We start from the raw sequence: 24,820 nt of genomic DNA on the forward strand, positions 1-24,820 counted from the left end.
TGATTCCAAGGTATTTGACACCAAACACGACATGTTTCTGTGTAGACATTCCAATGTAAGCATGTACCGCAAGGTTATAATGCACTTAAGAGTATATGGTCTGGCTGCACCACATACAGCTCCGGAGAATAGATTCCAAAAGCTACAGAGGGGCTCTGCTCATGCATGGGCACCCTCTCACATGAAAACCAAGCACTCTGCCTTCAGGATTGTTAAAGCCTGCCATAGGGGTGACATATAGGTTTATATGTGTGTACTTAGGAGTGATATAGGTACCCTATACCATAGTAAGGGGTGCATGCACCACCTTACCCAGGCTGCAGTACCAGTCCTGTGGTGTCATTTTGGAAGGCTTCCAAGGGTGGCAAAATACATGCTTCATCCCCTGGTAGGCCTCTGGGATACCTATGCCCTGGGTACATATTATACCATATACTAGGTAGTTATTAGGGTACCCCAGAATCCAATCTGGAGTGTACCTAAAGTACATGGAATACATTTTAAAGAGAAAGCAGATAAACTGGGGCCCTGAATAGCAGGATCCCAGTTCAACTTAGTCGAAACCCAGCAAAACACCAGGACAAAAGTGGGGGTAACCATATAATCAGATTTCCTCCTTCCTACATAAAGTTTTTTTTTTTTTAATTCTACATAAAGTTTTAAAGATTTTAGCAAAAATAGCACCAAACGGCATGCAGCAACAACTGGGGATACCTGGTCACACCGGATCAGAACAAATTCACTAGTTTAGGCCACCCGCGATGAAGCGCGGTCCAGTTGCAGGGACCCCGTTCGGCACGCTGACCAGATTCTGCATCGCTGAGCATTGCAAGGATCTGCATAAAAGATGCGCTGTGCAGCCGAAGCAATGCTTCAGTTTCGACATGCTGTGAGGCTCTATTGCGAGGTCATGTGGCATCGACGACGATCCCCTTGACAAGGACTTGCAAAGTGAAGTCAGACATCACAGATATATTGCGCAGTTGGCACAATGTGGTGTTTCCAATGAGCTGTGAGTTTTCGATGCAGAGCCTGACATTGTTATCGAGGCTGACGTCGACGAGGGATGCAAGGGACTGTGGCGAGGATGTGTTGCGCAGCGGTGGTTTGGATGAGGCAACTGTCTGCAATAAGGGTCTTTACGTAGTTTTAATCCATGCAGTGCGGGGATATGTCAGTTTTGCTCAGGTTTGTGCTGCACAGCAGAGAAGATGTGTTAGTTCTGATAGATCAGACAAAATGAGAGGGAGGGCCCCACACTGCAAGGGGACAAGGCACCATTATACACTGTAGAAACGAGGTTTCCCCTTGGGAAAGGCAATACCACAATATCTTGAGTGTCTGTTTATTAATAAAATCATAGAAGAGTTCTAACATATCGTATTGTCACCAAAGTGTCTTCTCCTATATTGAGATGGGATTACACTGTTGTGTTGTGGTGAGCTCAGGTTGGGGGTTGGACTGAATGGTGTGTGTTTTTGTGGTATTGCCTTTCCCAAATGGGAACCTCATTTTTACAGTTTGTATGGATCACAGAGGCTGTCAGAACATCTAAGCACCACTTCCAAGACTCCAGGCCTCGGGTGGCATCACTTGGCAGGGTAGATTCACAGATGACAGGGTCCAAGTATACTGTGTTGCTGGAGCCTTGTGTCCCGGATGCTCAAGTCAGGAGGCCATCCAACTATCCCTTGGAGTCAGCCTAGGGTTCTGGGTTCAAGAGATGCAGGCCCAGTCATTCTCACCCAGGCAAGAAGGCAGCAGGTCAGCACAGCAAGGCAGCAATCCAGCAATCCAGCAATGCCATCAGAGTGGCAGTTCTTATGCAGCACAACAGTGCTTCTTCCTCGCAGAGTATCCACAGGTCCAGAAGTGTTCTGAAGAATTGGTGTCTGAGGTCCAGTATTTATACCTGGTTGTGCCTTGTGGCGGAGAAGCTTCTAAAGGTTTTCCTTTTAAGTCCCCAGGTATCCTGCCTTCCCTGTCAATGCTCCAGGCTGTCTACAGGAGGTTTGTTGCCCTTTGTGTTGCGGCAGGGCACTGTCAGAGATCTCTTTCCTCTGAAATCAAAACTCAGCAGAATCCAGTTGAAGTAATAAGGTGTCCACCTCCTGACATCCCCAACTCTGAATATAACCACAGTCTTAGGGCGGTCAGGCGCGAGAAGGAGATGAAGGGAACAGTGGGGCAAAGGAACCTGTAAAACAAAAGACAATCACCATGAATAAAGAAACACAGGAATTCTACTTTCATATGGTCTCGCTAGTCACTCCTATGTACCTTAACCATCTGACGGAAATCCTGTTAAATCATCGTGCACCTGCAAATCCCTCTCTCTCTCTTCATAAACAGATATCTACAGGGCATAATGCAACACATTAATTCACATCTAAAGGCAATATCTCTCTAGATAAATTATGGCAGCCAGACCACAAATATACCCGTACCTATAACTCATAGAAAAATAAGACTACGTTCATTGAGAAGAATAAAGGGAAAAAAATGCTGGGAATAACTCAGTGTCTTAATCCAAAGAGCGGATAAGGGTTTCCAGATATTCCTCAATAGTCACCTTCCCAAAGGACTAAGAAAGAAATAATCCAAAGTGTAATCTGTTGTCTTCTTTTGCTTTCGCAACCTTAACCCCATGGCTGCTAGGCGTTTTCCCGTCCTGTGCTGCAAATTGTTGTTTTTCATTGTTTTATGACGAGCTGGCCTTGTCATCCGCGCACGGCAGGTAAGCGCCATGACGAGCCCAGCTCGTCATTAGCTTCGAAGGGGTTAAAGAAGACCAGCGTAGTAATTGCTATTCCCCATAATAATACTGAGCATGAAGTCCTGACTTAATGAGCCAAACAACCCAAATGAAGGAAAAAAGGAAAACAAAAAACAAACTGAAAGCACAACTGCTTTCAATGAATAGAAACAGTAATGCGCGGTTAACCAATCACCACTGCATTCCACGTCCGCAAAGTTATCGAATACAAGATGCCCCAATGAGATTAAACGTGATGGAGGGGACAATCTTGGCCGCCACACATTCAACGAAGATACTGGCCGGAAATGAGTAGAAAATGAAAACAATGAGGCTCCTGATTCAACTCACCCTGGAAGTAGTTCGTTACCGGCTATGTCCATAGAACAATTCCCAGAAACGCGCTTACTTCAGCGCAAACAAAGAACAGAGCAGGGCGGTAACTGGCAGCTGCTATTCTCTCGCAGCCGAACGAGAACGGCAGAAACAAACATAAACTAGGCACACCTGCGGGCGCGTGGCAGTCCGTATATAAGGCCCCCCTTTTCCTTTGGCCTTTTGGGAGATGAAGTCCTATTGCTGCGATTAGGTAGGCGCTACCCGCCTATGTTCCTGACAGGCACAGCCTATTTAAGTTTAAGTGGGGCTGAGCCAAGCTCCTCCCTCCCATCCTTCCATTGATAGTCCATCCGGGCACACCTAAGTTCCGTATTGTGTGGCTGTCTAGGAGAAATACACAAAGCTCTACTCTCAGCTACACCTAGTCATGTGACCCATGTACAGGCTACAGGCACTAAATAGGTAAAGCAGGAAAATACCAACATTCTGAAAGTGGTATTTTCAAATTTGTTATTTTAAATCCGACTCTTAGTTAGGATTTTTCATTACAATTCTAAGGACACCAACCATGAACCGGGTAGATGCTCCTATTTGGAAGTTACAGCCTAATACATGTACTAAGGTAATTCCAACATTTGTCTATGAAAAAGGTAGGCCTTGCAGTAGTAAAAAACACAAATCTAAGACTTTGTCACTGCCAAGACAGATAAAATGTAAAATTACATGTCCCACTTTTTAAATGGGCTGCCCCCTGCGCTCTGGTCTGTCCAGGTCCTACCCTAAGGGGGACTTATATTTATTAAAATGGAAGGTTTGGGCCTGGCAAAAGAAAACAAAACTGGACACTCAGGCTGATATGGCAGCCTGAGACATGTTTAAAGTTCGACATGGCAGTTCACAACTGCAGTAGCAGGTCTGAGGTACATTTACAGGGCTACTTATGTGGGTGGCACAACCAGTGCTGCAGGCCCACTAGTAGAGTTTTATTCCTGGCCCTGGACACACAGTGCACTGTACTAGGGACTTACAGGTAAATTAAATATACCAATCATTGATAACCAATCACAATAGTAATTTACACAGAGTGCATATGCACTTTAGCGCTGATTAGCAGTAGTAAAATGCCCAGAGTCCTAAAGCTAACAAAAACAGGTCAGGAACAAATAGGAGGAAGAAGCAAACAAATCTGGGGAATAACCCTGCTACAGGGCCATTTCCAACAGCAGGAATGGCTGCGGAGATGTCAGAGTTCAGCATGGTCTCCTTGAGGATCATGAGGCATGGTGCATGGTTGTGCAGCAAGTCCCAGACATCTTTGGCATTTTTGGTGAGGGAGTGGGTGTAGCATACAGAAGAGGAAGAAGTGCTGTTCTGTTAGTGGTTGGTGAGAGAGAGTTACTGAAGGGTGCAGTCGGTGCTTGAATAGTGGCCACTGGGTGGTGGGAAATGTATATGAACTTGCAGGTGGTTCAGGAGAACTCCCTTTCAGTGTTTAGTGGTGCAGAGCAGTAGCAGCGCAGCAAGCGGTGGCTGGGATTCAGGGGCCCTGAGGATTGCAGCAGGGTAGCAGTGGGTGGACGGAGGACCAGGGTTTCTGGCACTGGGCACAAACAGGGCACAGCCAAGAAACAAAGTATACTTTGATTACAGAGTTGATCTAAATACTATGTACGCTAATATTCATATACAAGTCAGTGTCCCTGGATGCTAACCTCTGCGGGCACCCTTCCAACTGCCTCTCTATATCCCTCTCCAGCATTCTCCATTATTTCTGTGTCCTGGCTTCTCTCATGCAGCTCAAACGGACAGAGTTCACCGATGCACTAAATCTTAGTTCTTACCACTCTGTGTGTTGAAAGAGTTGCATAAGGGAAACCTGGCACTCAAGACAAATCCAGTGTGCAGTTGTGTGAGGTATGGCAAGCCAGCAGTCTCCGATGGAGTTTGTCACAGCCAGGTGTGCATTAGTGCGCAAGCCCAGGCTTCCTTCCCAGTTGTGGATATTCGATTGCCCCGTCTACTGCAATCTGAATTGTGCTGCTCCAACAGCACAGATAAAGACTGATGATCATCAGACTTCAAGATATGTGTACCCAATTGGGTCGTGGTTAGTGCGGTAGCAAGGGATTCCATTCGCAACATACCCCAGTGCTGCTTGGTCCTCTGTTGCTTTCCTCTACCAGCCATTGCAAATCAGGGGTCACTGTTTCTGAATTTAAGTGCCCCATAAAAGATCAGAAGTGCTTCTTTGAGTTCAACTTCCCAGGTCAGTTCTACAAGATCAGAGTGCTGGCTTTGTCTTAAGTAGAGGTCTATGGCAAGGGCATGCAGATACTGCAAAGAAAATACATTAGCAAATAAACAAGCTGCCTTCCCATCCCCTTTATCCTGTGTCTAGCTCTTGCAAAGAGGGGAGAGCCCAGAAACAACAACAGCGTCACCACAGGGGTGGAGTCAGATAAAGTGGTTCAGATGCACAAAACAGAACTAGAATTGCCAGAAGTGGAACCTGGCAAAGAATGGATCAAGTGTGGCTGTGGACCTGAGTGCCTAGTTGGCCTGTCACCAACTTGCATTGCTTAGATACAAGCTGGCCCTATAATTCAAGGTTAACTTTTTGAGTTGAAGGAGCTTAGGATAGGAATGGACCAGAATAATCAAATATGGATATCAGTCATAGGAGCATAATCCATGACAGAGCAAAAACATCAGTTGCTGTGACCGGAATAAAACAAGTCTTCGGCACCTGGCTTACTGTGAATCCCTGTTAGACCTTCAAGAAATACAGATGGCACAAGTGCCACCTTGAGGACTTTTGCCTGGGAGATGCCTGAAACTGGAGACCTGTTGCCTCTGAGAGAGGCAATGTTAACTGTTGATAGAAGAGGTCTATGTATCCTCTCTGTCCTCCCTAGGAGAGTGCCAAAGCATTGTGAGTGAAGCATTCATATAGGAGGGCAGAAAGGACTAAAGCACCCTATGATTGACTCGCCAGCCCACCCCACCTTCCCCTGTGGTTTGCATTTGAAAAGGAAATGCTCCATGTGTGAGCACATCCAAACTAAGTATAACTGATTGATTGTCTTACTCAGGCTGAACAGACAGCAGGTCTAGGCCACCTCCCATGAAGCTTCCTATTGTGTCTGATTAGATTGATGCATTGAGTCTCAGTTTCCCTGCACCGTACTCTTTGAGGCTGTATACTTTTGACTACATTCAACCTTCTTGCAATTGATTTTTATATGAATATGAAGTCTTATGGCTTTTGCAAAGATAGTTTTTGTGAAATATTTTGTATTGTAAATGACATAAAAGGCCCACCTTACAGAAATGCAATTACTACAATAATTTATGAAGTGAAGTACTGCTAACTAATCCTCAACCCAAACATTTCAGTCACATATAAAACAACATTGCAGGTGGTCCAAATTGTGTGAAGAATCATGGAGATTCCACATAACAAGAGATATTATAAAACATAACTGTTGAACATAGTAATATGACCTAGTACTACAGAGATTGTAATGTCTCATTGTTTTATGTGTTTTCAGATGGCAATAAATGGATAGATACTTATATATCTCAAATCTTTAAATTATTCAAAATTGTCTGCTAATTTCCTTTCTAAACGTATGTAGGGTATTTCACCATTTAGGAAGAATATCAATGTGGTGCTTCCAGTTGTATGTGACAGTGATAATTCCAGCTACAAACATTATGGGAAATAGTCTCCTTAATTTGGGTGAATTTCTATGAATAGTATTGTCGAACTAAAGGAACTGGTTGCTAATTCCATGGAATAGTTAAGTTGAAATATATAACATTTTGTACATCATACATGTTCATAAAGATTTTAGTTTAAGGAATGGAAAAACCATGGCCTGTAATGTTTTGAAATCGTCGTCACATTCTGGTTGGAATGTGGTATATCTGAAATAAATATTGTGAAATGCACAAAGCCGAATAAAGGCCAGCCTATAACTGCTTTGTAATGTTAATTCCTTTTTCTACTCCTAGAAGGTGAATCCATCCTACACATCAGAATTTCCTATAAAAAAAATGATTATATTCTTCGAAGATCCATAATGCTTTTCAAAATGATCTTCTTTTCTGAGATGATATGGAGCAGCAGCACAAAATTATGTTTGCTAATTTTTTGCTAATTCACAGTAGTTTTTATAGTTGGTGTAGAAACAATACTCTATGCATGCATTTCTGTTAGTTTCATATACTGTTAAAAAGGTCATTTGTTAAAACCAAACAAATTTTTCCCTTGGTTGAGCCATGTTTTCAACTACATCGGTCATGATATAGTGGAAGAGGTGTGGCGCAGCGGCTAGGGTGCCTGACTCCGGACCACAGGGTTCACCGTTCGATCCCTGGCTCCGGCAGCAGGTGAGCCCAGCACCATGTGACTCTGGGCAATAGCTTGCTTCCTTAATCTTCCCGACGGCCCCGGGACACCTCCATCGGAGGTAGCTGTGTGCTTTACAAATGCTGGCATTTATATGATGACTTGGCATGCTACCTAAATTATTCTAATCTCAGCAATGAAGGCTGAGGGACGAACAAGAGATTTCCTGAACGTGCCAAAGGGAAACATTATTGGTCAGATTCACAAACTGGATTTTGTAGCATTACTGCAGTAGTACAATAGGGGAAACAACCTTTACAACAGCTACTTGGCCCCTAAGCACCCTCAGGACTCCCGGGGATTTAATCCCCCAATTTACAACGCACCAGGGGGTGCGTTTGCACAGTGGTGCAGGGAGGGGGCATGATGTGACAAGTCTCAAAACGCACCCTGTGGCGCGTTTTAAGTTGGGGGATTAAGTCCCCTTGAATCCTGAGGGTCCCTGGGGGCCAACTAGCCCACCAGGTACCTCCAGTACGTGCCAGGGAGCTGCGTTGCAGAGAGGTGGTCCAAGGCTATGCTCCCTTTTTACACCTCTCTACAACGCACACTGTGGCACTTACTGGACGTACTTGGTGGGATTCAAGGGGACTTAATCCCCCAACTTAAAAAACGCCAGGGGTGCGTTTTGACAGTAGTGAAGGGAGAGGGCGGGGCCTAATGTGACATGTGTCACTCCGCCAAAACCCAAGCGACTATAAATTCACCATGCACTCTCCTTGCAGCACTCTAATCATCCAGCCACTACCCATGCACTCATGCAATGACCAAGGCACTTAAACACGCACTGCTACAATCCCTTGAGCACTACTGATGCAGTCCAGCCATCTCCTTGTCACTACCCATGCACTCCTCCAATGACCCAGCCAGCACCCTGTGCTTATCCAATCACTCCGCCAAAACCGAAGCACTTATAAATTCACCATGCTCTCTCCTTGCAGTAGTCTAATCATCCAGTCACTACCCGTGTACTCATACAATGACCCATGAACTAACACATGCAGTGCTACAATCCCCTGAGCACTACTGATGCAGTCCAGCCATCTCCTTGTCACTACCCATGCACTCACTCATGATGGGTGTCCCAAAAACTCCCTCAGTCCACATCCCCATTGGTACATATGCTCTTCCATGAACGGGAGTAAGAAAATGGAAGGAGGAAGTCACAAGGTGCCCACTCTGCGGTCATGGGGTGAATGAGGCTAGAGAAAGGTGTGTGCCGACATTTATGTACGAGATTAAACATTATGAGAGAAGAGAGCAAGCCCTTTTAGTAATTACAAATGTGCCCAGGAGCAGATGGTGTATCATCAATCCGACAGTTTCCTGGGTCATGAGGAAAAGTTTTATTTTTAGAACAAAAATAAATTCCCTTTTGTGCAAGCTTTTAACATAAAACCCCCAAATATGCTCCCCTGGCGTGAATGGAAATGCACTGAAATATTAATTAAAATGGGCAACTAAAACACACTTGATAACTGTTATACCTTGTTATGAAAAAAGATGTCATATTTATTTATATAAAAATATACAGTAAAATATATCATCGATATGCCAAATAATATACAAGAATTAATAACATGCCCCTGGTAAAATTATTACAAAACACATTATTATTTGTTCCTCTGTCTCTTATACATCTATGATTCACAAGACCTAATTATCAAACACAAATTATTTTTATTTCAATGAGACAACATAATAAAAAACAGAAAAAGACGGCCAAAACAGAAAAATAGGCAGCGTTTCAGTGGCACTTGAAATGGTTCACACCACGTTCATCAGGACAATTTTATAATATAAATTATACATCAATTCTGTGTAACAAAAAAATTGAAATTTATATCAGTCTAAATAATGACAAACAATTGTCAAACCAACTGGACTTTAGTGCAAACATTTCGCCCTATTTCGGTACCAACCCCCTACTTAGGTAATGTTCATACAGAATGATATTTCGTGGGTTCAAGAAAATAGGGCCAATACTCTTATCCCACCCTGAGACATATTGAGTATCAGAGCGCTTTACATAGCACCAGCTTTGTTACACAAGGACACATCTATTTTTGTTAGGCACGGGGAGATTAAGGGGCAGGTTTTCAAGCCCCTGGCATAAATTTTGCGCAGCCAATGCATCACTTTTTGTGACACAGCAGCATCCCAAAAATGCGGCCCATTGACAACGTGATGCATCTAGGGTGATGCGTCACGTTGTAAAGCCATGCGTCACATTATACCTGCGTCAGGCATAATGTATGCAGGGTGGGCGTTCTAATGCAAAAAAGCCTCCTAGGAGTGACGCAGTGAAATCTACAGGATTTCACTGGGCCACTTCTAGGAAGCCACTGCATCAAATTCTTACGCCTGCTTGAAGCAGGCATAAGGAGTGATGCAGCACAATGAGAATAGTACTCCCCCTGCATTGCTGGAGTTGTGTTGTGCTTGCGACACAACTCCAGCAATGCGTGACTTTTGCGTCAACAGATGTGTCAGAATTTCTGACGCATCTGTCAATCCTTGCGCCATGGTGTGCCGTATTGTAAATACGGTGCATCCATAGTTGCTCAAGGGTTTCTCAGGGAAAGTGACGCATCTTTACAGAAGCGTCACTTTCTTGTAAATCTGTCCCTAAGTGATTTGCCCAGAATAGCAGGATGTTGGGCGTCGTTCCCCAGCTTTGAGGTCGACCGTACTAGACGTAAGGCGACATGCTCTCCCCTATAAGATAAGGCCCCACTAATGAGCAGTACATTATCTAATTCTTCTTTTAATTACAACCATAAGTTCTCCAAAAGGGGCGACTTAATGGTTCTCCGGATATGCCCACAGGATTCTTACTTTCCTACAACTCATTGTATAGTTTTAGGGACAGACATCTAACTATCCTTACACCCAATGTGTGTATTCTGATAGTTATGTCTGTCGGTGCCCCATAGGAACTTCATCGTTTCTGTTCGGCTGATTTTTATATCTAATTTGTTCCGATAACCACCAATAATAGTTGATGAGAAGTATCTGTAATCCTATACGAATTAAATTATTATACATCCTTATTTTATTAGGGCTTTAAATTATTGTGCGCCTACATTCTTATAATTCTTGTGCACTTATCGCGCTTTTTTTGTGGAAAGCGCAACTCCTCAAATATTTTATTTCACTACTTTTCCCTATTTGCTTGGCCTTCTGGAGAAAGGGATAGCCTTTTTAATAATCCACTTGTCCTATTTCAATCCAGTATTGGGCTGTTGATAGACATAACCAAGGTAACAACTACTATAGGTGTTTTCGTTAACTTGTGAATTTGTGCCGTGGAGGCTCCACAACTTATTACCTTTCACCCTGCCAATCTCTTCCAAGGTCCAGGAGTCATCGCCGTGGTACCGACCGCTCCATGTTATGCCAGTCTATCGGGTCAATGTCCGCCCAGTGCACTCGCCTTGGTGCAACATCCACATCATTGGTCCCAGGACTATCTCTACATATACACCTTTATGTCCCACAACACAAGATCTCAGGAGCGTACCTTAGGGACTCACATTCTTTTCATGCATAAAGCAAAACCCCATCCTAAGCCAGATTCTTAGAGTGCGCGCCATGTTGCTCGAGCGTATGACCATACTCACGCTATATTCTAATCTCTATTTCTATTTGTGGCCTTTTACTGCCTGCAGTTAACCAGCAGCGTGATTCCCTCGAGTAACAGTGCCAGCGTGGTCCCCAGACCCTCCCGAGACAAAGCCCCCTCTGGGTTTGCCCACAGTGGACTCGCCGACGCCGCCTGCAGCCTCTTTGTGCAGGCGCCAGTGGCGGCTGGTAGATTTTGAAAGTGGTGGTGTAAGGCCTAATCCTGAATTAGACTGTACGAGCATCAGTGGGTGTCTCAAAGTGTATAGATTTTGAATTAAGGATATTAAATCTATATGCATTTATTCATATTTACCTGAGACACATTTTTGCAGTTGATATCCTACCTGGATTATTCCAGTAGCACAATACTTTTGTGGATGGCAATCGGAAATAAAATTCCCCTCTTTTGTAAACTCAATGCCTTTCTGTGCCCTTCCATCCATCCATTCCTACTCTGTTCCTTTCTCTATGACCTGCCACACCAAGCAAGTTTATTCCATTCCATTCCAATTTCTGTTACATTTGTATTCTTAAGAATATTTCCTCGACGTATTCAAAATTTTGTTTTTCTATCTCCCTTCCCTGTATTTTTCATTTTTTTTCTCCATTTTACTCAATTCCTCCTTTGTTCTCTTTGTCCTGCTTTGTCTCGTCATCACTCTCCCCTCTTGCTGTTGCTACCTCATACTTCAATTTCTTCCTCAGACTGATTGTATTGCAATATCTCTGTAGCTAGGGTGACCAACTGTCATGGGTGCAAATTCAGGACGGTAAGTGTAAAAATTCAGGACAAAGGGTCAAAATTCAGGACAAAAATTCAGGACACAAGGTCAAAATTCAGGACAAAACTTTGGGATAAAAGGTAAGTTTTACAGACACATCAGAGGAAGTTGCACAATAGTATAAAAGTGAGTAAATAGAAAACCATTTAAGTACAAGTCAAAATAAGTTTAGATTAGGTTGAGACATTCATGCACTTTATGGTTTTTCGGTATGCAGGCAGCTTTGAGCAACTGTGCTTTTTTTGTTGTACTTCATATGATAGTAATCTATTTATATGGTTACTGCACTGGGTTGTCCAGTCCGGTATTTTGTTTACAACTCATGGTCCTGAGCAGGCATGTTTGGTGAGAGAAGTGGTCAGGGAGATCTTCCCAGATAGTCTTTGATACTAGCATCTCATATCCGAGTGCCATTGTAAGATGTAATGCGGCACGCATAGGCCAACTAAAGGGAGAATTTCTGTGATGAACCCGCTATAGGGAACGGATTATGGGTGTTTCAGCAAGTGGAAATTAAAATATGGAATTTGTCTTTGCTTATGGAGGCTTCCAGAGAGTTGCACTAGCTGACGAAGTCACAAAGGTGCTTTTCCCTGCAGCTTTTTTTAAAGAAGGCACTGTTGATACACTATTACATTGTTTATTTTTTACGCTTTGCCTTTTGATACAAACACAATATATATCTCAACCACAGCTCATGGCACTATGAGGCTTTCCCTAAAACCTAAAACAAAACATGCAAACATTTACAATTATTAGTGTAACATTCAAATAGCAGTTGGGTGTCACTCAAAATGTCACATGTATGATGTATAGATCACACACATAAGCACAGAGCAAATACTGATTAGTAACATATAAGCAAGGGAGTAGCCAGAAAATTAAAATACCTCCCACTTTGAACTAAAGCTCCTATGGCACCAAGAAAGCAAATAAGTCATCACAGTCCTCCCCAGAAGAGCTCTCTTGTCTAAGGATCTAGCCATTCATCCTTCCATCAAACTCCTGATATCCAACATTTCAAATTTACATTCAGTCATCTATTAATTCTTTCATCCATAATTCAGTCTTTCACCATTCATTCTGTCCTTCCATCTGTGTGCCCATCCATATACAAACATTTTCAAACATTTGCAAACTTATCCATCATCTATCCTTCCATCCATCATTTGACTCATCCATCCCTCCATCCATCATTTCACTCATCCATCCCTCCATCCACCCTTTCACTCATCCATCCATCATCCATCCACCCTTTTACCCAATATATCCTTTCACTCATCCATCCACTTTTCCACCCATCCATACACTCATCCATCCAGCCATTTACCCTTTCATCCAAGCCAACCTTTCACTCATCCATCCACTCTTCCATCCATCCACTCACTCATCCATCCACCCATTTACCCTTTCACCTATCCAGCCATCCTTTCACTTACTTATCCATCACCCAGTCACTCATTCATATACCCATTCAACTTTTCACTCATCCATCCATCCTTTCTCCCAGTTCTCCACCCTCCCTTTCACTCATGTATGCATTCTTTCACACATGCATCTTTACATTCTTCCTTTCACTCATCCAGACACCCATTCCCCCATCCATTCTGCCAATCATTCATCCATGCTTTAACTCATCCATCCATCTATCTATCCTACCTTTCTCGCTCCATTCCCCTTTCACTTAGCCAGTCATCCTTCCATCCTCCCTTCACCTATCCACCCACTCATAAATCAATCCATTGACCCTATCACTCATCCATCCTTTCTCTCATCCATCCACCCTTTCACTCATCTATCCATCCTTTTTTTCTATTCTCCCTTTCACTCGCTCATGCATCCTCTTGTCCACCCATCCATCCATTCACTCATCCATCCAACCATTTACCCTTTCACCCACCCATACATCCTTCCACTTACTAATCGACACTCACAGGAAGAAGACCAGGGCAGACCAATGGGGCAAAAGGACAGCTAAAGAGAGCAGGGTGTAACAGCTTAGTTAAACTGCAGAATGACAATGGGCGGGGGTGCGGGGGGGGGGAGGCTGCTTTTATCATCGAGGAAGAGTTCGAGACGCCCCATCAGGGGCCTGAGGCTTCTCGCAGGGAGCAGTGCTGCTCCCTGCAATGGCCAGAATTACGGACAAAAGGCGTCCGTCAAAAGGACTCTCACCGACAATGGACGGACGTGAGGTCCAAATTACGGACGGTCTGTGAAATTTACGGACGGTTGGTCACCCTATCTGTAGCGCTTACTACCAATGTCGAGCTTTGAAGCGCTTGCCTACATGAGTAGCACGCTACATGCTGTAAGGTGTGTCGTTGGAAGTATGTTTCTTTTGTTTCGATCCTATGTGGGAAGTGTTTCCATGTGTCGTGCTGGGTCTCCGCCGTGGTGCTACTATCTTGTCATGGGACACGGCACTTAGCAGTGTGATTGTCTGTTGAAGTGGGAGAGAGAGACACACAGTTCCGTTGGATCCATACACGCGCACAATGACAGCCCCTGAAAGCATTAGTTGTGAAACTCCATCAGTAGGCGAGCACAGCATCCTTGGATACATTGAGTAATCTTACAGTTATATTTCTACAGTACAGCACCATCCAGACCACCTTACACAATTTGTAAATTGTTTCCATTAATCAAAGTAGACAATATATTTACTGCAATTGAAACATAAAAATGTGAAGAACAAGGTTGCTTAAACAAAATACTTAAGAGGAAACTGCAATTATTTGAAATAAACTTTTGTGGAGACTGGAAAAAGTGTGACATTTGAAAGTATATTCCATTACAAACCCAGGCCTAAAGGGGTATGCTAGGCAACTGCTAAAACCTATTTGAAAACAAGCATTGGAAATGCAATAGGTCTCGCACCATTAGAGTTAGTGCTTTTAGAATTGTTTATGGGTTTTTTTTGTAAATGTTTAGCATTTTTGTTTCCTGTAGCCAATGCTAAAGTATTACAAATAAAAAAAGCCATAAACATTTCTAAAAGCTCTAACTGAAATGGTCTGAGAACTATTGCACTGTGTGAGGGTGAGGGTGAGGGTGAGTGAGGGTGAGTGAGGGTGAGGGTGAGTGAGGGTGAGTGAGGGTGAGGGGTTGAAGGTGAGTGAGGGTGAGGGGTTGAGGGTGAGGTGTTGAGGGTGAGTGAGGGTGAGGGTGAGTGAGGTGTTGAGGGTGAGTGAGGGTGAGGGTGAGGGGTTTTGGGTGAGTGAGGGTGAGGGGGAGTAGTTGAGGCTGAGTGAGGGTGAGTGAGGGGTTGAGGGTGAGGGGTTGAGGGTGAGTGAGTGAGGGTGAGGGGTTGAGGGTGAGTGAGGGTGAGGGTGAGTGAGGGTGAGGGGTTGAGGGTGAGTGAGGGGTTGAGGGTGAGGGGTTGAGGGTGAGTGAGGGTTTGAGGGTGAGGGGTTGAGGGTGAGGGAGGGTGAGTGAGGGTGAGGGGTTGAGGGGGAGGGGTCGAGGGGGAGGGGTTGAGGGTGAGTGAGGGTGAGTGAGTGAGGGTGAGTGAGGGTGAGGGGTTGAGGGTGGGTGAGTGAGGGTGAGGGTTTGAGGGTGAGGGGTTGAGGGTGAGTGAGTGAGGGTGAGGGGTTGAGGGTGAGTGAGGGTGAGGGGTTGAGGGTGAGTGAGGTTGAGGGTGGTTGAGTGAGGATGAGTGAGAGTGAGGGTGAGTGAGGGGTTGAGGGTGAGTCAGTGAGGGTGAGGGGTTGAGGGTGAGTGAGGGTGAGGGTGAGGGTGAGTGAGGGTGAGGGTGAGTGAGGATGAGTGAGAGTGAGGGTGAGTGAGGGGTTGAGGGTGAGGGGTTGAGGGTGAGGGGTTGCGGGTGGGTGAGGGTGAGTGAGGGTGAGGGGTTGAGGGTGAGTGAGGGTGAGTGAGGGTGAGGGGTTGAGGGTGAGTGAGGATGAGTGAGAGTGAGGGTGAGTGAGGGGTTGAGGGTGAGTGAGGGGTTGAGGGTGAGTGATGGTCAGGGTGAGTGAGGGTGAGGGTGGGTGAGGGGTTGAGGGTGAGTGAGGGTGAGTGAGGGTGAGTTTGAGGGGTTGAGGGTGAGGGTGAGTGAGGGTGAGGGTGAGGGGTTGAGGGTGAGTGAGGGTGAGGGTGAGTGAGGGTGAGGGGTTGAGGGTGAGGGGTTGAGGGTGAGGGGTTGAGGGTGAGTGAGTGAGGGGTTGAGGGTGAGTGAGGGTGAGGGTTTGAGGGTGAGTGAGGGTGAGGGGTTGAGGGGGAGGGGTTGAGGGTGAGTGAGGGTGAGGGGTTGAGGGTGAGTGAGGGTGAGGGCGAGTGAGGGTGAGGGGTTGAGGGTGAGGGTGAGGGGTTGAGGGTGAGTGAGTGAGGGTGAGTGAGGGTGAGTGAGGGTGAGGGGTTGAGGGGGAGGGGTTGAGGGTGAGTGAGGGTGAGGGGTTGAGGGTGAGTGACGGTGAGGGGTTGAGGGTGAGTGAGGGTGAGGGGTTGAGGGTGAGGGGTTGAGGGTGAGTGAGGGTGAGGGTGAGTGAGGGTGAGGGGTTGAGGGTGAGTGAGGGTGAGGGGTTGAGGGTGAGTGAGGGTGAGTGAGGGTGAGGGTGAGGCTGAGGGGTTGAGGGTGAGTGAGAGTGAGTGTTGTGAGAGAGGGTGATGAGGCCTGGTTGTTGTGAGAGAGGGGTGATGAGTCCTGGTTGTTTTGAGGTACAGCTGATGAGGCCTGGTTGTTGTGAAGTATCTGACTTTCTTGTGAAGACAAGTGCGTCATAAGCTTAAACGAGAGCCTTGCATTCTCTGTTCCCGATCCTTGCACCCATGCATGGCTCGGGTCTCAGGGCAGCTACCAGGAGTTCTAACAGCTCTCATCAGGTTTCTACAGCTAGTTCCCCGGTTTTGTGGGCTGGGCATGAATAGTGGGCAAGAAACAGCTAATTATAGAAGGGCCGCTTTTGAATGAATTAATTAATAAACCTTTACACCGCAGATATTCAAAGGTCAAGCCACTGATGAGTTGTGATGTTTTGTTTTGTAAGAGGTGTTAAGCTGACTTGCAGGCGCCGGAGAGAATTCACACGGCAATTTGCCCGCCTCCGTTTCAGTTGCAGCCTGTTTATGAGCTCAGCAGCAAGGTTTTGGTTGGTTAATCACAGGAACCCTCAAGAGGTGTAGAATTAAATGTTAAACCTGAGGTAGGATGGGGCCTTCCCACGGCTGCATTTATCCACAGTCCGGCTTCCAGGAAGAGGTGAGGTGAGTGGCACACGTCTGTCTCGTACCCGGGGAGATGCAGCTTTTCCTTGGGTTGGTGAGCTTGCGGGGGCTCTCGTAAGTCAGGCTGCCCTGTTTGCCTCTGGAGAAAGACAAGCCCTAGCTCGTCTGCAGCGAAAGTGAGGGTGCTGGCTTGTGGCCATGACAGACGGTACACTGAAAGGCAGAGTGGAGGGCGGCCTCTGAATTCCAGCATGCCCTGACGTGTCGGCGGGGACAGAAGTGTATGCAGCCCCTCCTCCCCCCACGCTCAAGGCTGGCAGCCTGAAGGAAGAGACAGCTGGAGCGGTGGGTTATGTGAGGAATCTTTCACTCAAGTGTGCCGGGTCAGAGGCCTACCTCTAGGGTCAGTGAGCAGAGCCTTGTGTAATGTGTGCACCTGCAAACAAACCAGGACAGGCACAAGCGCTAATACACACAGCCCTGTACACACAATGAGTAACGGCTTGAGGAGGTGAGGGAAGGGGGAGGAGGGAGGAGAAATGCGTCTCGGCCGGAGCAGGGGGCGGAGCAGGGAGAGCAGGCTTAGAAATGTACTTGGGGAGAAAAAAAATAAGCGAGAGAGAAAGCAGGGTAACCTGACCCAGGAGGGGGGAGGAGGGAGGAGAAATGCGTCTCGGCCGGAGCAGGGGGCGGAGCAGGGAGAGCGGGCTTAGAAATGTACTTGGGGAGAAAAAAAATAAGCGAGAGAGAAAGCAGGGTAACCTGACCCAGGAGGGGGGAGGAGGGAGGAGAAATGCGTCTCGGCCGGAGCAGGGGGCGGAGCAGGGAGAGCGGGCTTAGAAATGTACTTCACACGGCCGGCAGGTCGTGAAACTGAAAGCATGGCCGGCCGGCCGTGAAAGCCTTTGATGCCGCAGGGGGTGGAGCGGCACCAGCTGGGAGAGTAGCCAAGGCAGGCGGCTGGGGGCATGTGCACGCGCTTTTAAGCTCAATGCGCATGCGCATTGAGCTTAAATTTCTCGTGCACTGCAAGGAATCGCCACGATTCCTTGCAAGTTGGATAAAGAGTGGATAAGCCACCATAGTCTCGCTTGCTCGATGCGCATGCGCATCGACAGGCGAGACCTAAACATGAAGGTCCCTCAGGTATGCCTGTTTTACAGTTTTACGGCTGAAGATTTACACAAAGAAAGTGTATTGGGAAGTGAATGCTTGGGAGCATGCTGAAAAAAAGAACACAAATACATCCTTTTAAAAAAAATGCTCACTACTGTTTCCCGTGAGTAGCAAAGTTGACTTTACTGAGAAGCAATGACCTTTTCAAGGCAGCACTTGCGAAATGTAATATGTCCGCGCACTGAAATATTTCTTTAATTCACATTGTGCTGCTGCTGCTTTGAACGCATGACTCTGTCCCCCCCCCCCTTTAGCCCCACCTAGCTACCAATTACCTGGCCACGTTCTACCCAATCCGATCCCAAGGATGTCTACAGTACAAACCTTTAATGGAAGAGTGCCCAAGTGGCACAAAGAGGTGGAGACAAATGAGTCGCAGGGAAGAGGCAGAGCTTGAAATGTAAAACTCCTGGGCTTCACGTGTGTCTGCAGTTTACACAAACTGAGTTCCCTCTTCATCCGAAGGTGCCCGCATGCAGTGGTTAATTTGTCAAATAAAAAGTGCTGGAGCTCTACTCAGGAGGCAGCGCTAACAGGAGAGATGTGCTAGTGCGAACTGCCTCCTGACTAGAACCCTGGCACTTATTAACCTGGAGAGGAGTTGGCCTGATTGATAGAGCTGCAAATTTTGGAGCTGAGGAACGCAGTTCGAGTCTCAGTGTGGCTCAACTTCCTCTGAGTCTTGGGAAAATCATGTTCTTTCCAGATAGGTGTGTCCTTAATTGGTGCTAAAAGCCCCGATGCCGAGGATTAGGTGCAGGTGCTGAGCACCAGAAAGCACCGGCTCAAATTAAGCACTGCCCGCATGTCGTAACCCTTCTTCCTCCAATCCTGGCCTCCTATTCACAGCTCTTCACAGAGTAGGGTTAGATCAGGAAGGCTGGATAATCCAATGAGGGTGGTGCACTCCACAGGGGAGGAGTGGCCCTAAGCTCGGGCAGGCCACAGAATCAAGGGCTTAAATCAAGCAAGCCCCAAAACATTCTGCCACGCGGCATGTGCGCAGTAAGAGCGTGTGCCTGTCTGTGCTGCTGTGACTGCCTCACCCTCGCGCACAGCCAGGGTCAGAACTTAAAAATGTGCTGAAGGATCAATATTTTGGACAGGAGGTAGGATGTGTTTATTTAATTAAAAAAAGCATTAAAAAAGGCAATAACTAGGGGGCCAAGCCCCCACGCCCATCCAAAAATACGCCGCTCCAGGCAGGCGACCTCTACAGCAAGTGTCTCCAGTGACGAAAACGTCACACCTCAGAACACCTCTGCACCCCGTCACCCTGGCCCGAGGAGAAGAGGACCATGGGTGTCCCCACATCCCCGAGCATAGTGAGGCCTCACCCCTCTTGTTGGTTCAGCCTGACTGGGCTCCCAGTTCCAGCCTCTTTGCAACCGGACCATTACCCATTAAAGTGAATGGGACACACGAAGCAGTAACACTCCTGCACCTAGACGCCCCAGAGCCTCCTGAGGTGACGTGTTGGTGTGGCCTTGCACCTTGCCCCATACTCACTTTAAGTCCAGGAGCTTGGTTCCTTAAGTCCCTGTGAAGTGCCCGAATGCAGTACATGCTTTTCCTCTGTAGGATAACATTGGATCCCCAATGCTGAAAAGCACTTGCACCGACTGCCCCATTACTGCCCAAGGTGACCTGTTGGTTCTGCATTGGACCTTGCTCCATACTCACCTTAAATCCAGAATATTGGTCGTGTAAGTCATTGTTAAAGGCCTGAATGCAGTCTGCTACTTGCCGAAAAATGCTACAACACCTCATCAAGGGAGCAAGCGCTATATAAATGCAAACCCTTCCCTCTTTCATCTCTCCACTATCATTTTCAATCCAAATAACAGACTAATATGTCCACCGCTCAAATTAATTTCATATTTCTCTAGATTAATTCACCACTAATCCTTTTCTGGTTCCAGAGTAGCATGCTACTCGCCGAAAAGTGCTACAACACCTCATCAGGGGTAGCAAGCGCTATATAAATGTCAACATTTTCCTCTTCTGGCCCTCCACTATCCTTCTCAATACAAATAACAGACTAAGATATCCATAGCTCAAATTAATTTCATATTTTACTATGCCAATTCACCACTAATCCTTTTTTTAGGTCCTGGAGTAGGTGCTACTCGCAGATAAAGCGCTTTGACGCCTCGTCAGGGGTAGTAAGCACTATGTAAATGCAAATAACTACAGAATATGTAACTACAGAAAGACTTAGGAGGCAAAAGGATACACCAGAGTGGGACATAAGGAAACAAAGGAGAATAGAGACATCTACAAGAACGACAGTAGACCTGTAAACGTCCTGAGATAGGTAAGGAACTAGAAGATACATCAAAGAGAGATCACCACTGCAGAACCACCCCAGGTAAGGAACTAGAAGATACATCAAAGAGAGATCACCTCTGCAGAACCATCCCAGAGAATTATTTTATTTATTTCATCACCATCAGTAACTATGGCCGGAACCAATTTAAAATCAGCAGGCAATAACTCTTACACCATAAAATACCCAACTAATCTATCTAAGAATGCAGCCAAAAAATTCAAACATAACCTACTTAGAAAAAGCCCAGACACGCTGATCTCTGACCCCTCCTTTAATCTAAACAAAGGCATTATTGTAAATGATATGATATTTTTCACCAGAAAAACTACTAAATGGTGCACTGTAATTTCAAAGATGCTCAACATAAAAAATATAAGCAATATCCCACATGGTACTAAACTATTGATCATCCCGTCGCCATAATTAAGGGCGGAACTATGCATAGCTATCTACAAGAACAGTATTGTGCTTATACAAGCAGCCAACAATGAGTTAGAAAAGTTTGACAACTTGTTTTCAACCTTAAAAGAGTGTGTAGAGAACACAATGTCTCAACAACACCTGACCTCACAAGCAGTCACACTATCTACCACCAACACAACCACCATAGACGTCATAATACCTAGAGACCCTCTAAAACCACAACCTACAATTCTGTCAGGAGACTCAACTTTGAAAAGAGACTCACTGGACGGCAATTGTACAGAGATAGGAGAAATATCTGTACTATACGCCAATATCGCCCGACACCTGTACATGGGGAAAAATCAACCCCTTTACACCAGGCTATGATCACCCCCACACATAGGCCATTTAATGGGAACCCCAATTCAGCAATAAAGGATAGGGAAGCCAACACACCTTCCATACCCCCTTCTACAACAGTACAAATAGCACCTGCGTCCTTACAAAACTCACATCCCCCTACTAATGACAAAAAAAGGAAACAATGAAAAGGTCACAGATCTAAGACACCGGGACACAAACAAAACTCGAAATAGAGAGATGCGCACCTCTTTATATCACCGCTTACGCAGAGAGAAATTGAAACTCTTCAAATACAAGCATTCTGAGAGCATTGCACGCTATTGAAAAAATACTAGCTATCACGGTAAGCACTCACTGTAAAGTCGAACTCATTCAAAAATCAATGCTTGATCTTCAAGAAAAGAGTAAAAAGACAGCCATGCCATTTTCAAATAGACATAATTGACCACGCAAAAATATTAAATATTTATCAGAGGATGAAACCCAAACCCTACTCGGGTCATATGAGTCTACAGATTTAGCAGAGTCGAGGAAATTAGATCAGTCCTGATCAATGCAAATAGAACGTCCGGGCCTAAAAACAGAAAACCCAACCTTAACAACCTAAAACAAGTCAAGCAAATCATCAATACTCAAGAGATGAACTCTAGTAGATCAGGGCAACCACTGATATGCCTACTGCTCAACTGTCGTTCAGCAGCAAAACATGCCTCAGACATTGCGGCCCTCATCATTAGTCAGGAAGTTGATGTGGCAATCTTAACTGAAACATGGCTCACGAATCCTCCTCCCCGGTCATGGATCTGCTGGTGCCTCCTCATTAAAATATTGTGAGATTAGACAGACAAATAAAGACAGGAGGCGGTATAGCCTGCATACACCGAACTGATATTGAGGTCAGCCGAATACAATCCGAACCTCCTGAATCCTGTGAATACCTCTGACTTGGTATAAGAACTGCAGAAAATCAAAGGTACAATTTACATGCACTATCACCCACCAGGCGATAATGCCCCTTTCATAGACCAGCTAATGGAAATCATCACGGCTAACTCTAACAGTCACACTAATGACATATTCCTAGGCAACTTTAATTTACACTGGGACGACAATAATGACAAAGAGGTCAACGCACTTAACGATTTGCTAACTAACCTAAACCTGACTCAAGCCTGCACACTGCCAACACACTCAAAAGGGGCAACCATAGACAGGGTAATCTCAAGAGTAAAGAATTTTACTATCCACTCAATTGTTCCATGCGATTGGTCGGATCACCATGCCATAACCTTCCATATATCCACCGTAAAAAAGAACAAGACCACGCAACCTGTCAAAATTAAGAAATGAACACAAGACTCCAAAGACCCTAAAATTGAGCAACTTGTAGCAAGATGTGAGAAGGATCTAAATCCACCTGACAACATGATGAAAGTCAACAAATTCACTGATCACTACACCACATCAATGACGAATGAACGAACTAATGAAACGAGTCTCAGAGAAAGATAATAATCCATGGTTTAATGGGACACTGAATGAAGACAGACAGAAGCTGAGACTGGCAGAAGGAAAATGGAGACAGCACCCAACATCCCCCCAGCTAAAAACTCTCAGAAAAATCAGAAATGAAGACAACAAAAGTGTTCTCAACTCCAAAAGGGAATCTTTTTCTATTCCGAATTAGATAACACCAAAAACAGACCACGGAAACTTTTCGGATGTTAAAACACCAATCCAATAAATTGGCCAAATCTGCCTAAGAAGCAACCAAAACTAAACTGAGCTGCAAGGAATTCTCAACATTCTTCACAGACAAGGCCAACATGCTTGAAAGAGATCTCAGGATGGCAGCCGACAACTTCCCTAGCCAACTAACTCCACAGAACGATGCTACAGTAAAAAACGATCATGATAGGTCGAGAGAACAAAGCACAATGGTCGACCTTCAAGCTATATGACCAGAATACCATTACCAAAATTCTCTCGTATATCAAACCAAATAACCACTACAATGACCCCACCCCTCTAAATGCCAAGAAATGATCAACCATATCGTTGTCCCAATATGGACAAAAATAATCAATGCCTCACTATCTCAAGGGGTCCTACCAGTGTGCCTAAAAACAGGTCAAGTCCTACCCATCATCAAAAAACCAACAGCGGACCAGGCAGACCCAAATAACTGTCGCCCAGTAACCAATATTCCATTACTTGCCAAACTAATTGAAAAATGTGTGCAAAATCAGCTAATTTTATCACAAAAAAAGGGGGCAAACATTCACCAGTGCAAAAAAGACAAGTGGTTGTTCCACTTCATTAGTTGGTCACATTTACCTAGGATGTATTTTCTCTTCCTACCTCTTCACCTTTTCTATCATTTTTGCACAAGTTACTATTTGCACCCTCATGCGTGGGTGACTTTTTGCACCCCATTATAGGAACAGTGTCCCATTGTGATAACGAATGTACGCATTAGGAGCATGGACACTGGACCTTGAATAGCTCCTTGCCCCCCCCCCCCCTCTTTTTTGTGATGAATTGCAAAATCAGCTGAGCAACCACATCACTAATTTCAATCTGCTGGACGACTGCCAATCTGGATTCAGACCAGGCCACAGTACAGAAACAGCAATCTTACATATAGTGGATGATGCGCTATAGGCTCTAGATCATAATCAAACAGGTCTACTAGTTCTTCTTGACCTGTCTTCTGCATTTGACACTGTAAATCTTGAAAAATTGCTAGCCCGGCTTGAAGACAGGATGGGACTATCTGTAAATGTTCTGAAATGGTTTGAATCATTCCTTCAGAACAGAACACAAAGATTCCTGGTCAACCAGACGCTATCCCCATCATGCCCAAACTCGATTGGAGTCCCACAAGGATCAACATTATCTCCATCCCTATTCAATCTATATGTCGAACCCCTTACAGAAATCTTCCTAGACGCAAACATATCCTATCACATGTACACAGATGACACTCAGATCTACATCAAGATATCGTTACTGGAAGAGGTCAAGGCAACGAATGAGGCCTTAAAAATGTCATTACAATGGTTAACCAGCAATCATCTGAAATTAAATGCACAAAAAACAGAATTCCTATTAATATCACCGCCGAAGAACCCGACAAATGTGAAGGAATGAACCAAGCTGATCACGGCTCTAAACTGCACACCTACACTAGTTGACTCAACCAAATCACTGGGAATCATGCTTGATAAGAACCTAGACATGAAAGCCCACATCAAATCAATGGCTATTAGTGCCCGGTTTCACCTGAACTATATTAGAAAAGTGAAACCATTCGTTACTGCGGAGGACCTCAAATTGGCAGTTCAGCCCCTGGTCATCTCAAGGATTGAATATGGATGTACAACACTAACAGGTCTATCAAAAATCTCCACAGCACCACTAAAAGCTTGTCTCAATGTGACCACAAGACTCATTACAGG

This window comes from Lissotriton vulgaris, unplaced genomic scaffold, assembly GCF_964263255.1.
Source record: "Lissotriton vulgaris unplaced genomic scaffold, aLisVul1.2 SCAFFOLD_1032, whole genome shotgun sequence".
Taxonomy (NCBI): Eukaryota; Metazoa; Chordata; class Amphibia; order Caudata; family Salamandridae; genus Lissotriton; species Lissotriton vulgaris.